Consider the following 12,563-nt stretch of genomic DNA (forward strand, 5'->3'; position numbering starts at 1 on the left):
TGACGGTAGAATTTATCAGATTTATTAGTGATGTAATTTTTTCGAAGAAGTGTAGGATAAAGGGAGGTACTATCTCCTGTTTGTGTTCTCCTGAGTTGTTTTCTTCATCGTTGTTTGTAGTCCTGAACGGTTGGAACCGGTTTTGTGTTGTGATATTTGGGTTTGCAGGAGTGCTGTTTACTCTTTTTCTTTTTTTTTCTGGGTTTGACTTCCTGGAATACGTTTAGGCGTATGACTAGGTAGGATGTAAGGTTTGTAATTTGGGTGTAGAGGGGTTGTACGCATATAAGCTTTGATTGTTAGTATTTAGTATTTATTGTTCTTGTTTTTACAAAATAAATTAGGCTGGTTCTCGCTTGTTTGACTGTAAACACTTTGTTGATCCAAGGGTATGTAAGGTTCCGTTACCTTATGAGGTTATTGGGTATACTCGTATAACAGGTTCATCCCGCTCGGGGCTGTACCAAAGCTGGTTAATTCGCCGAGCGTTAATTTTTCCATAAGAAATACATTGTAAATAAGATAAATGTCAAAATGAAGTACTAAGTATTTAGTAGTAATACATTTACAAATAACAGTGTTGACAGGAGGGCCCATTGAAAAAATGAGGGAACATTGTGTACCATTTTGTTAATACTATTTTGTTGGTAATTGACTTTCCAAAGTTTCTTGTAGCTCTAGAAATAACTATTAAGGCCAGAAAACGAAAAATAGCATTTTCGAAAATACGGTGGCGTTTATTTATTTTCAAAGATATCAAAAAATACTTTTAACAAACTCTAGTAATTTTTTTTCATGATGGTACAAAATGGGCAATGCCAAATATTTAGTATTTTATTTGGAAATTAATCTTGAATGTTTGCTTTGAAATTTACAATGTAATTCTTATGGCAATAATTCCATGGCCGATTATGATTAAAACTCAATTCATTCGTTCATTGTCTAGCATAGTCGCCTTCGACACGGCCATGGAATTATTGCCATAAGAAACTTCAAGGTAAAAATTCAAGATTAAGTATTTGGTATAGACAATTTTGTAATTTTTTTCTTTACCGAGTGACATCAAAATCGAATATGATGTCCGTAACAAATAAAAACTTTATGTGATTTACTCCAAACCCACAAGTTATAAAAATTTTATTTTCACACCATCAGAAAACTGAGAAAAAAGTACTTTTTGATATCTTTGAAATTAAATGAACGTCGACGTGTTTTCGAAAATAACATTTTTCCATTTTTTGAACATAACTTTGCTATTTGTAAAGCTACAAGTAATTATGAATAGGATAATAACTGCTGCATAAGTTTGCCTATTTAACCGACTCTTATGGCTTACAAGATCCCTAAAGTGGAAGTGAAAAAAAAGCTCACCCTGTATTTGATGTTTGGTAGCAGTTTGCGCAATTTCAGTTTAAATGATTAAATCGATAGTGATTTTAAGGTTTTCAGGAAGATTATTATAAATACTAATCAGAAGTTACACAATAAAAAAGAAATTGTCGTGGTTTCGCTTTTTAAATTGAAATTAAAAAGAACACTTCCATAAGTGATATACTTCTATCTCCGATTGCATCCCATGAGAACTTATATTGCTTCTTAATAACGTGCTGAAAGGATAATCACGTCAGTGGACTATTCATAAAAATATCAACATAAATATAAAACCTGGATCCAGAACTGGCACCACCTGGCATCAAGAAGATTTGGAATATCTTGTTCATCAGAGATTGAATAGTTGCTATTAATAAATAAAATTACACCTACGCCATATAGCACTAAGCTTTATGAATTAGTTGCCACTTTAATGTAATACTTGTGCATCAATTTGCACCGATTTTAGGTGCTAGTCGAAGAATATATGAAAACATGTCAAGGATCGATCAGTACACCGCCACTACCGTATATTTAGGGAGAAAGTTAAATAAATTGATATAAAACTCGATCGGCAACATTCGTTTCATATAACCCTTTTGTTATAAAGTAGTCCTTTTTATATCACTTGATGTATAATAACTGTACTTAGTAAGTAACTGTACGTTGAACTTCAATTACATTTTACTTTTTGCAACAAGGTATTGATAAGTACGTATACCTGAAAAAAAAATGAATATTCACAATATTCTGGTTACCATATGTTTCATTCTTATAATCAATACACGCAAATTAAATTGACAGCTATGTTAGTTATAATAATCATGGGAACAACCATTTATTATTTACTAACAAACTCTTGAAGACGATACAAGAAATTATTTTGGAGCAACTTCTAACACCTAACGGTTCTTTCAAGTTTAACCATTGCATCAATCAACGTGCTGTAACTTACTTTGTCCTTTCAGTGTCAAAATATACCTTTGGAATGGAATTCTTTCACGCTTTAATGGTTAAAGTCGCATCACCTCGGAGGGATTTTTAACTTTCTGCGCACATTTACTAGGGCCCGCAAGGATTAGTGTCACTCAGATACCCCGGACACCATGCTGATTGCAATTTCTTAAAAATTTGAAGGTTCCTAAGCCCTCTCTCGGTCGATTTTCGCTCACAAATCCTAAAATTGCTTTCTCCGCATTTAAAAAATCCAATTAATATGCAAACACCGCCTGATGACTTAATCTACATGTCGACAAATTTAAATAAATGATAATAATTATATATTAACCCTTAGGTGTTCACTTCGCTTTTTTCCAATGTAAATTATTTACAGTGACGAATGTTACGGGCGTTGAGTTATATGCAACATTAATTTAGAAAATTAAGTAGCAATTTTTTTACTTCAAGTGGTAATTTAAATGTTAGTAACGTTTAGTTTTTGTGTTGTGAAACGCGAAGGAGCTTTTCAAACGCTGATTACTAAAGTTTCATCATCATTTTCGACGTATCTATTAGCGTAAAGTTGCGTCGTCAAGTAGACATATTTGTATCATCCTTTAGCTTTTCAGCATCAAAACTGAAAACGATCACTAAGTACAATCAGTTTCTCTTTAATTTTCTATGATTAAGCATCTATTGCTATTGATTTAGAACTTTAAAAAATCGTTTTGAAGACTACCAAATGGATCACGAGCTCACCACACCGATTGATCATTTAATTACTAACAAATTACTAACAAATTTGGTATTCCATTAGTTAATAATGAACTAACACGGCAGCGTTTATTTATTATTCTAAAATTTTTATTGCTAAGCTAAATCTTATATAGTTCTATTTTACTGTTTTTTTCAACGAGATTTAGGTTTAGTAACTTTGCCTTATTATATACAATCCCTTGAACTAAAATTAATGACATAATGACGGTTGGGATAAACGCAGGGATTCAGTTCATTGCTTGACGTTTATCCCGGTAATTTTATTCAACCCGCGATTTACCAGCTTTTGTTTATATTATGATTTGGATTTCTTATATTTGTTGTCTGACTACACAGGATAATTAAATATCATTACCTCCTGCTCTGAGTAGACTTTCGTAAGGGCAACAAGGATAATTAATAATATCTGAGAACCGTATCATAATATCATACTTGCGTAAACGGGCACTTTTGCAAAACACAGCAGCAATGCCCTTTTTGTTGGATATAAGTTTACTCGAATTTGTGTGGAAGACTGCGTCAACTCTTTTGTTTGATCCTTTATTTATTAATTTCTGTGATAGACCTACGACTTCGCGTTTATCGTGGCATGGTGTTTGTATTTTCTGTAGTTTCCTCTCACACAGGATACGTAGTGCCTCAATTTCAAAACATAAAATAATATAAAAAATTCCCAAATTTCTACGAAGGTAAGTCAGGGGAATAAAAATAAGATATTAACGAACTTTCAAAATTTACTTTAGGTACTCCTTGTGCCCATAAATCCCATTTTAAAAACTGTTAGATGGTAATCCCAAATCCGGCACAATACATAACTACGTTAGTTCAACTTTTAACACTTTAACATTGCAACAACGACATTTTAATAACGTTAATTTCCACAGTTACAGTGACGATGTTGTAATATAAAAAATGCGCCTTTGGTCATTTACGTTGACTTTGCAGTTGAACGCATTTCAACGAAAAAATAGCATCAGCCGGTTTTGTTAAATGTTGCTTTGATTAAATGTATATTATTCAAGAACAAATTCCGTTTTTTAAATGTGAATTTCAAACACTTCCCCGTTCCTTAAGAAAGATGGATTTCGCTAAATGTAAATTATTTAATTCATTGGTTGCAATTTCAAAGTTACCCAAACATTTTGTAATTGGGAAGTGTATTCTTTCTAGAAATTCACAAGATTTTTCAACCTGAATTCAATGATCATTTATCGAGTTACATTGCCATAAATTTCTCTGATTGAGATTTGTTTCTTGTGCTTGGGGAAATACTGACAAGTCGTCAATTGCTATGATAGGATGACCTTTTTGACGGCTTTCCCGGCAAGCATAAAACAACAAAAATTCGCTTTCAAGTGAGAAGACAATCAGAGATGCAACAAAAACAAATATTAATTAATAATTATAGTAACCTTAGGATCATTTAACGCCGTTTTTTTTTGATTGGACCAACATTACATACAGGGTGATTCCTATAGTACCTGCCACCGTTTGGGAGCGTGTAGGTGGTGCGTAGGGGAGTATTTTGATATAGGACACTTGGGATCGGAAATCTAAAATAAGGGTGCCAGAGCCAAATTTACCTTCTGGAATTTCGCGCCTGTAGGTAGGCAACCCAACCGGCCGGCGGTGCACACGGAGGATCTCAGGCGGCGATGTGTGGCTGACACTTGATCAGAATTTTGTTTAAACCCACGACATCCCGTCTGCAACGACGCGTATCAAGTGAATAAACACTATGGCAATAGTATAATAATAGTTGGCTAGATGTAGGAAGTGCATTGAGAACAACGGTGGCCACGTTGAACACTTGTAAACGTTATTGCTTTTGACTGTCGTTTACCCTCCTTCCCTCCCATGTCGCTTCCTCGCGCTAACTCGCTCTGCATCGCTCCGCGCGAAACGTCGGTCGGTTGGGTTGCCTACATACAGGCGTGAAATTCCAGAAGATAAATTTGGTTCTTGCGCCCTTATTTTAGATTTCCGACCCCAAGTGTCCTATATCAAAATACTCCCCTAGGCACCCCCTATACGCTCCCAAACGGTGGCAGGTACTATAGGAATCACCCTGTATATGTGGTGCGTTTTTTAAGTTACACAGTTAAAAGTAAACTTACCCAGTATTGAATCAATTCCACGCAGGACATCATATAGACCTTCTGGAACAAATAGAACCATTAATATCAATAAAATACAAAATTGAATTTTCAACTTTTGCAAACTGATTTGTTGCAAATTTGTATTTAAGATTTAACTTTGACTAAACTTAATTGGATTATTTTTATGCATACCAATCGTCTACACTCTACAGGGTGCAAATTTTGCTTGAGACACTGAATCTTCAAAACCAAAAGAAGCGTACTTTAAATTTGTGATCAGTGGCGCACGTCTGCATGGTCGAAGGGGCCATATTTTTCATTATACATACACATACTCTGAAAACGTAGACTTTTTTAGATATAGTAGTCGTATTAAATTACATAATCAAATTTAAGAGCTCAAAATAAAGAAAACCCGCATAGTTCTGAAACGCCTCGGAAGACGCACGCCACAGTAAATATGTTTTAGGCATGTAGATTTACTTAAATTTCTTTGCTTCCATGTAATTAACAAATCGTTTATCGTTTGTTTTCCACCCCACTAGTAGTGAATATAATAATTAATTAACACAACCGACTTCCATAGTTTTTCAGTTTTTTTTTCCGCAATTGATTATTTATGTAATATAATAACAAAGATATGCAAATTTTATTATTTAGCCGAGGTGGATGATCGTGTAAAATTTGTGTGGACATATAAATTGGGGTAAAAACCAACGGTACTTCCTTTAATTACGTTTCAATCAGTAGGACATTACGCACATATAATTATCGTGCAATACAATTGAAAAAGTCATGCAAGTTTAAAAATATGCCATATGGTATGTCCCGACTGCAATATCAGCTTGGGGTCGATCTAAATTGCGGATTTAGATAAATGAAGAGGTGTTTCAGTCCGCCATTTAAAGTTCCCGTATGCGTTGATATTAAAGCAGGGGTATAACCGAGAGGAGCGAACGCAAATCATCCCCATATAGGAAGACCGCCCGCGGTTTGCTCCTCTAAACAATATAAACTGGCCGTGGATGAATGAAAAAAATTTTACACTACCCATTTGCCGGAGAGAGACGGACGACCAGTGATGTGCCTGTGAAATTACGAGTAAAGTTCAAATCACAGTTGTTTGGTTCGCAAACAGCTGCTGGTTGGACGGTAATAAATATTGATTCTGGTGTCATACACGAAGGAATGCACCGGAGATTTTTCTTTCGGACGTTTTACTCGCTTTATGCCGTTTTTAATTCAGTACGTAAGTGGGAAAGTAGAGCAACCTCATTTGACAATTTATTTTCGCAAGCTTTATTGCTGTAACCAAAGGTAAACAGATTTAAGGGTTCGTACATAATTGATGCTGAAAAATAAACCTATGGGGTATCATTAATAGACCTTTAAATTTATTCGGTTAAGGGTTTCATGCAAATGTGCTTAGTTGTGGACTATTATTTAAAGTGGTCTGTTGATTCTGATGACTTTGTAGAGGAAACATTTATTTCATGCTTAATTCTGCTGTATTAATGATCCACATTTAATATATTTTCCGTGAGTAATCAGTGCAAAAGTGTCTCCAGTCAAATGTTAAACATACACATGCATGCATAAATCTTATGTATACATGTATTTAATGTTTTTATATCGCCAAAGGCTCTTCCTTTTGATTTTTTTAAATTATATGTTCGAGTAAAATCCGTGTTCCAAGATTTACACCGACAATTACCGACATTACCGCAATTAGGTACTAAACAATATGAAAACCATACTGGCCCCACCTGTAGGGATTTCCGCCTTCATTTTGGGACCGTTTGGAGTAGAAATGTTATAACAATATTTACAAAACTGAAAAGTACATATCCAGAATCCTAAGTGAAAGTTTCCGGTTGCAATAATCGCGTACCTGCTACAGTCCAATTTTTTCATTCTAACGATAGAAAAAATTGATCGTTTAAACTTTAAAGTTCTAAGATTGTGATTCCTCCAAGAACTTCAACGAGGATTTTACAAAAAGACATCTCCAACTATTATACGCGCAAAGAGAACTAGTGAGAAATTTGGAAACACATCTCTGAAATTTATTTTGAACTGCAGTCATAAGTTGGGATTTTTGAACATATCAATTTCGGCTAAGGATGCCCTAAGTAAGTAAGGTAGAGTTTGTCTATGGAAACAATAGGGTACAATGGGCACCAAAGAATGGCTTTCGATGGAAAATGATTTATACTTAACTTCCCTATTAAAATCTATGCAAAAACATTTTCTTGAGATAGATATGTACAAAAAATCTGGTCATCTACAGTACGACCTTATGAAACAAAAAACCGCGTAGAAAATATGCGCGAATTTAGCACCTGCACAACCCTCACAATCTATTGTCTAAAAATCATCCTGCTATGATTTTTCCCTCTTGGCGATCTCAGACCGACAGATCAATTGCAGAAAGATGGTTCTGCAAAAACAGACGGACAGTGGCACTTACAATACCGAAAAAAAGAACGGAATGGTAACTTTCGTTTTAGAGACGAATGTCCGTTCGAAGTTTGCAATGGAAGATAATGTAATTACAGATAGTGAGTTTTGATAATACTGACTGGTTAGTGCTTATTTAGAGACTGTTTTTTCCAAAACATTGAAAGATTATAAACAACGAAATTCAAACTGTAAACAGAGTTTAACTCTACGAGTATTTAAAAACTTCTGTACCTTGTTCTGGTCCTCCTTCGGTGTTCAACCATTTTCCGATCTAAGCACACTTCAAAAGTCCACAATTATTAATACGTGTACACTGAATTGTAACCACGATGTAACTGACTATTTAATATACATCAAATCAAACATTCGGCATACTTATTCACCTTACACGTATCTGAGTAATTCGGTTCCGTGATTCACAGTTTACTAAGGTCACATTTGCCGATATAAAATTAAACTTTCGCTTTGTAAATTTTCCTATATTTAAAGGAGAATATGGCAAGTAAAATTAGATAGATAAGCAAACTCAAACTGTGGTCCAGGAATAAAGCATAATGCAAAACTTACCAATTTTTCAAAATGGATCGATTACCATAAAAATTTGGGATTAAGCTCAACTTACACTTCACTATTGATGGTATCCAATATTATAAAAAGTTTGCTACGAATCTACGTACCCAGCTTCCGTTTGCCTTTCTAATTGGTGGGCTTTGAATGGTCAGTCGTTTAATCGTTTGCTGGCTTCCCATAGAGAGTTGCCAGTTTAAAACTAAGGGATGAGCTTAAAAGTGTTCGCATACAAATACATGTTTTAAACGTCTGTATCACACTCAATTTTTGTCGCACAGAACATTTCTGATGAGCAAAATATTTTGAATTAAAAAGGTGTACCTAATTTGATACTGTATTGGTCAAACAGCGACAATTAAAAAACCATTTTTTTCACTACTAGCGTCTGATGACATGATTATTAACCTTTTTTCCACTTGTAAAGTAGGCTTTCTCGGCATTTGTTCAAAGTGGTTAATAATGTGGACATTATTAACTAGTACTCAATAATGAGAACTGTCACGCTGTCACTTTTAGAAAACAAACCGAAATTTCGCTCAATAAACGTTTGGACAAGTTCTTTAAAATGAATAATTGCCACCATCCGCCATTTCCAGAGAAATTACATACCGAAAATTATCACATTTTGAAAAAATTCGAACGAAATTACTCTTTGAAAATATCTCAATGACAGAACAAAATACGGCCTGTTTGACTTGTACTTCTACGTACTTGATTGACATGTTAAATTAATAAACAAAAAATTCTGTTCAACCGTTCACTTTCTTATCAATATAATATGTTAATTTAGAGGATTTCAAGTGCTAGTAGTGAAAAAAATAGTATATATACCACGGTAGAGAAGTCTATTATTGCCTTCGCACCTTACACCCCTCGGCGGAAGCGCCTCGAGATGTAATCTTGGTGCTCAGGCAATAATACTGTACTTCTCTACCTTGGTATATAATGTACTATTGTGTTTTTTTAAAGCTATACAATTTTGATCTCAACCATTTTTTATAGAATGCATACTTTTCGAATTTGTTTCGAATAACCAACTAGGTACAAACTGCAAAGGAATTAATTTTACAAAAAAATTAACGTTTTTTGCTTGAAATTAAATTTTCTACCTATTTTTGTGGTCTAATTATAATAAAAAATTGCCATCCCCGAGATGGAGTGCAACCACTCCCAGTGTGATGGCGTCCTTTTACATAATAGGTATAGATTTTGATCGTTGGACTAGTAGGAAATAGTCCCTAATAGATAGTAGGTAGGGACCTACTGTCAAAATTTCAAGTTAATCGATTCATTTTGAAAAAATTGCTAGGTCAAAGCCTTCGTTTCCTATAAAATACTGGTGGAGATTAGAGAAAAAATGTATTAAACAAAATTTTTGAAGCACGAGAAACCTTATAATCCAAAGATATTTTTGGGCAAGAAGTGTGTTCCATAAAAGTCGTGTGTATCCGCATTTTTTTTAATGGAACACCATATGTACCTTTGTATTGTTTATCGTCTAACCATTTTTTTTGGTATTGTCAACCGTTTACGGATATTAACTGTTATATGTAGCATAGCTTGGTCTCCACAATCGCCACAAAGGATCTTAATCAGAGATTCGGGAATCTGGACAACTTTAAAAGTATTTCTATTTTTCACATGGAATACTTAAATTGATCCGGTTAACGATTTTCAAACAAATTAAAAGTTTCCAGTATCTAATCGTGTACCTATGCTTCTTATTTTTAGGTAAAGCAAAGTTCCAGAATTCAAAATTTTATTTGAATCTCATTTTCAAATAGATGAACCTTAAAAACCATTAATTTATTACGATAACATGCTGTATGTTATTAATTTATACACCCACAAAAACACAACCGGTGAATCAAATCAAGGAAATGTTTAAAGTGACCTCCATAAGCAGATATGAGTTCGAGTGCGAAATGATTCAGTTACATTCTCTGTGGAGATATCTACGAGTATCATGAAATGCCTTACGTATTCTTTGCTTCATATTCTCTTTGGTTATAAACCTGAACACCCAGTAATTTACAAAGCTGGGCATCCAAAACTTTCTGACTATCCTCAAAGTACCTACTCTGGCAGCTCTGTTTAGAACAAATCCAAGCAATTGCAAATATTGACCCGCTCATTTCAAAAGATTAAATCCCTAAAAGATAACTATACGTCAATTAATAATAGTTTTTACATCAAAGTCAAGCAAATGACTGATTACTGGCGAGGAAATATTGAAGGACGAAGCCCCTTTGGGGACGATCTCTTTAATACTTTACCGAGTCAAGTAGTGCCATTTTACTGACGAGGTGTGTATTAAATTTTACCCGAAATCGTATTTTAATATAGAATTTCAATCTTCATATAGAACTTTTCATTAATGTCAATCTGTCAGTGATGACAGGAGTCACTATAGACATTTAGCAATGTGATAGGTGCGGCATGGAAGTGACAGGCGGCAGGAAAAGTGGCCTGGTTTGCCTCTGTAACGGAAACTAAAGTTTCCTGACATAAAGTAGGCAGGAAAATGAAGGTTTCATGACGATTTTGGATAAAATATTGAAGTGGTTCTAAAGTCAATAATAATAATAATAATAATAATAATATATATAACCCACTCGTACTCAACCCAAACGCAACAACCTTAACAGCACTACAGGCTCACAAAATACTGTAATGTCTCCACCAATAACCCAAGCAACCACACAAATACAACCTCAAGAACAAAGAAACACCATAACTACAAGTAAGGCAACATGCACCACAAAGACAGGTCCACCCAATAAAATTACACGTCCTACCACAGCTAAAAAACACAAAACTCCTTCTTCACAGAAACAAACCACGTTATCACAACCCACTCGTATTCAACCCAAACGCAAAGCCAAAGAAACACTTACACAATAAACTCCATTTAATAAAATTACAGGAATTATTATAATGATTTGTTTGTTTGTTTTGTTTCCCTCTTTCCTGATAGCGTTGGCTATTGTGCCCATCAATAGCTATGTTGGTAAGTATGAAATACATACTATCTCTAGATTTCCAATGTGAGGGTGTGAATTTTTATTTTATTTATTTATTTCTTTTATTTTTTTTTAGGACCCTACATAACTTCACCAGACACAGACACAGACACTAATCGTTACTTGATTTTAATCCGTGCGATTAGTTAACCAGGCTAGACCTGAGTTCTCACAAGAAACACCGACCATAATACTAATAATAATAATAATNTATGAAATGGGACGAAGGGATGAATCGCTTCATTTTCGGTACGTATCTGGAGATCACGAAGATGGAAACGGACAGGACAGCATACAGAGGTAAACTATATCACGCGTTCATTACACAATACCCACATTTAGCACACTTGACAGAACAACGCATTGCAGACCAACGTAGAGTTATCATTAAAAATACACTCCTTACATTAGACACACAGGAACAAATCAGGCACGAAATTGAAGCACTACTCAACACAAACAACACACTCATCGTACAAGATAATACACCCGTTCTAAACAACACTGAAATACAGATATTTGCGACACCCCAGCAATCGATAGATACAAATAATCACATAAACCAAACACTCACATCCCTTCAAAAAGAATTTGACAATGCATTGTTAGAATTCTCAAACACTGACCCAACACAAAGAGCACGAATACCTAAACAAAGTCACACTACAAAATTACGCACACTCTCAAAAACACTAAATGATCACATTTTACCAAATTACATTAACGATAACACAAGCTTACATCAACTACACTTTGTTGTGTATTGCGGTGCGGTTGCAGTTTCTAGATGTAACGGTTCAAGAATAACAACAAACAAAGAACACCACACAACAAAAAAACGCTCACCCCCGGCTTGGGAAAAACGCCTGATTAATCGCATCGATGACATCAGACGTGACTTGGGTCGAATTACACAATACATACAAGGAACTCGTTCTTCAAAATTAACACGACAAGTACAACACATAACTACAAAACTAAACAATCACACGACACGAGAACAAAATACAAACTATAACGAACATAGAGATACACTCACACAAAAACTATCAATATACACAAACCGTTTAAAACGCTATAGGGAAACTGCAGACAGAAAGCGCCATAACACACAATTTAAACATAACGAAAAACTATTTTACAGATCACTAACACAAAACAGCACTAATGAAAAACTCATTCCACCATCTCTACACTCACTTCAGCAATACTGGTTTGACTTATGGACCAAAGACATTAAACACAATCCACACGCCCCGTGGATTACCACAGAAACCACACGCACTGAATACATTACTCCTATGAATAACACAAACATCAC

General features: G+C 34.7%; 1 long non-coding RNA gene across 1 annotated transcript in view; it reads right to left on the bottom strand.

The window, feature by feature from the left end:
- Nucleotides 1–5,204: 5,204 nt before the first annotated feature.
- Nucleotides 5,205–12,563, bottom strand: part of LOC116181482 — a 48,203-nt gene continuing 40,844 nt past the window's right edge. The window contains exon 3 of the long non-coding RNA XR_004147261.1: nucleotides 5,205–5,246. This is a non-coding gene — a long non-coding RNA (uncharacterized LOC116181482). The remainder of the gene's footprint in view (nucleotides 5,247–12,563) is intronic.

This window comes from Photinus pyralis, unplaced genomic scaffold (genome assembly GCF_008802855.1).
Source record: "Photinus pyralis isolate 1611_PpyrPB1 unplaced genomic scaffold, Ppyr1.3 Ppyr1.4_LG9, whole genome shotgun sequence".
Taxonomy (NCBI): Eukaryota; Metazoa; Arthropoda; class Insecta; order Coleoptera; family Lampyridae; genus Photinus; species Photinus pyralis.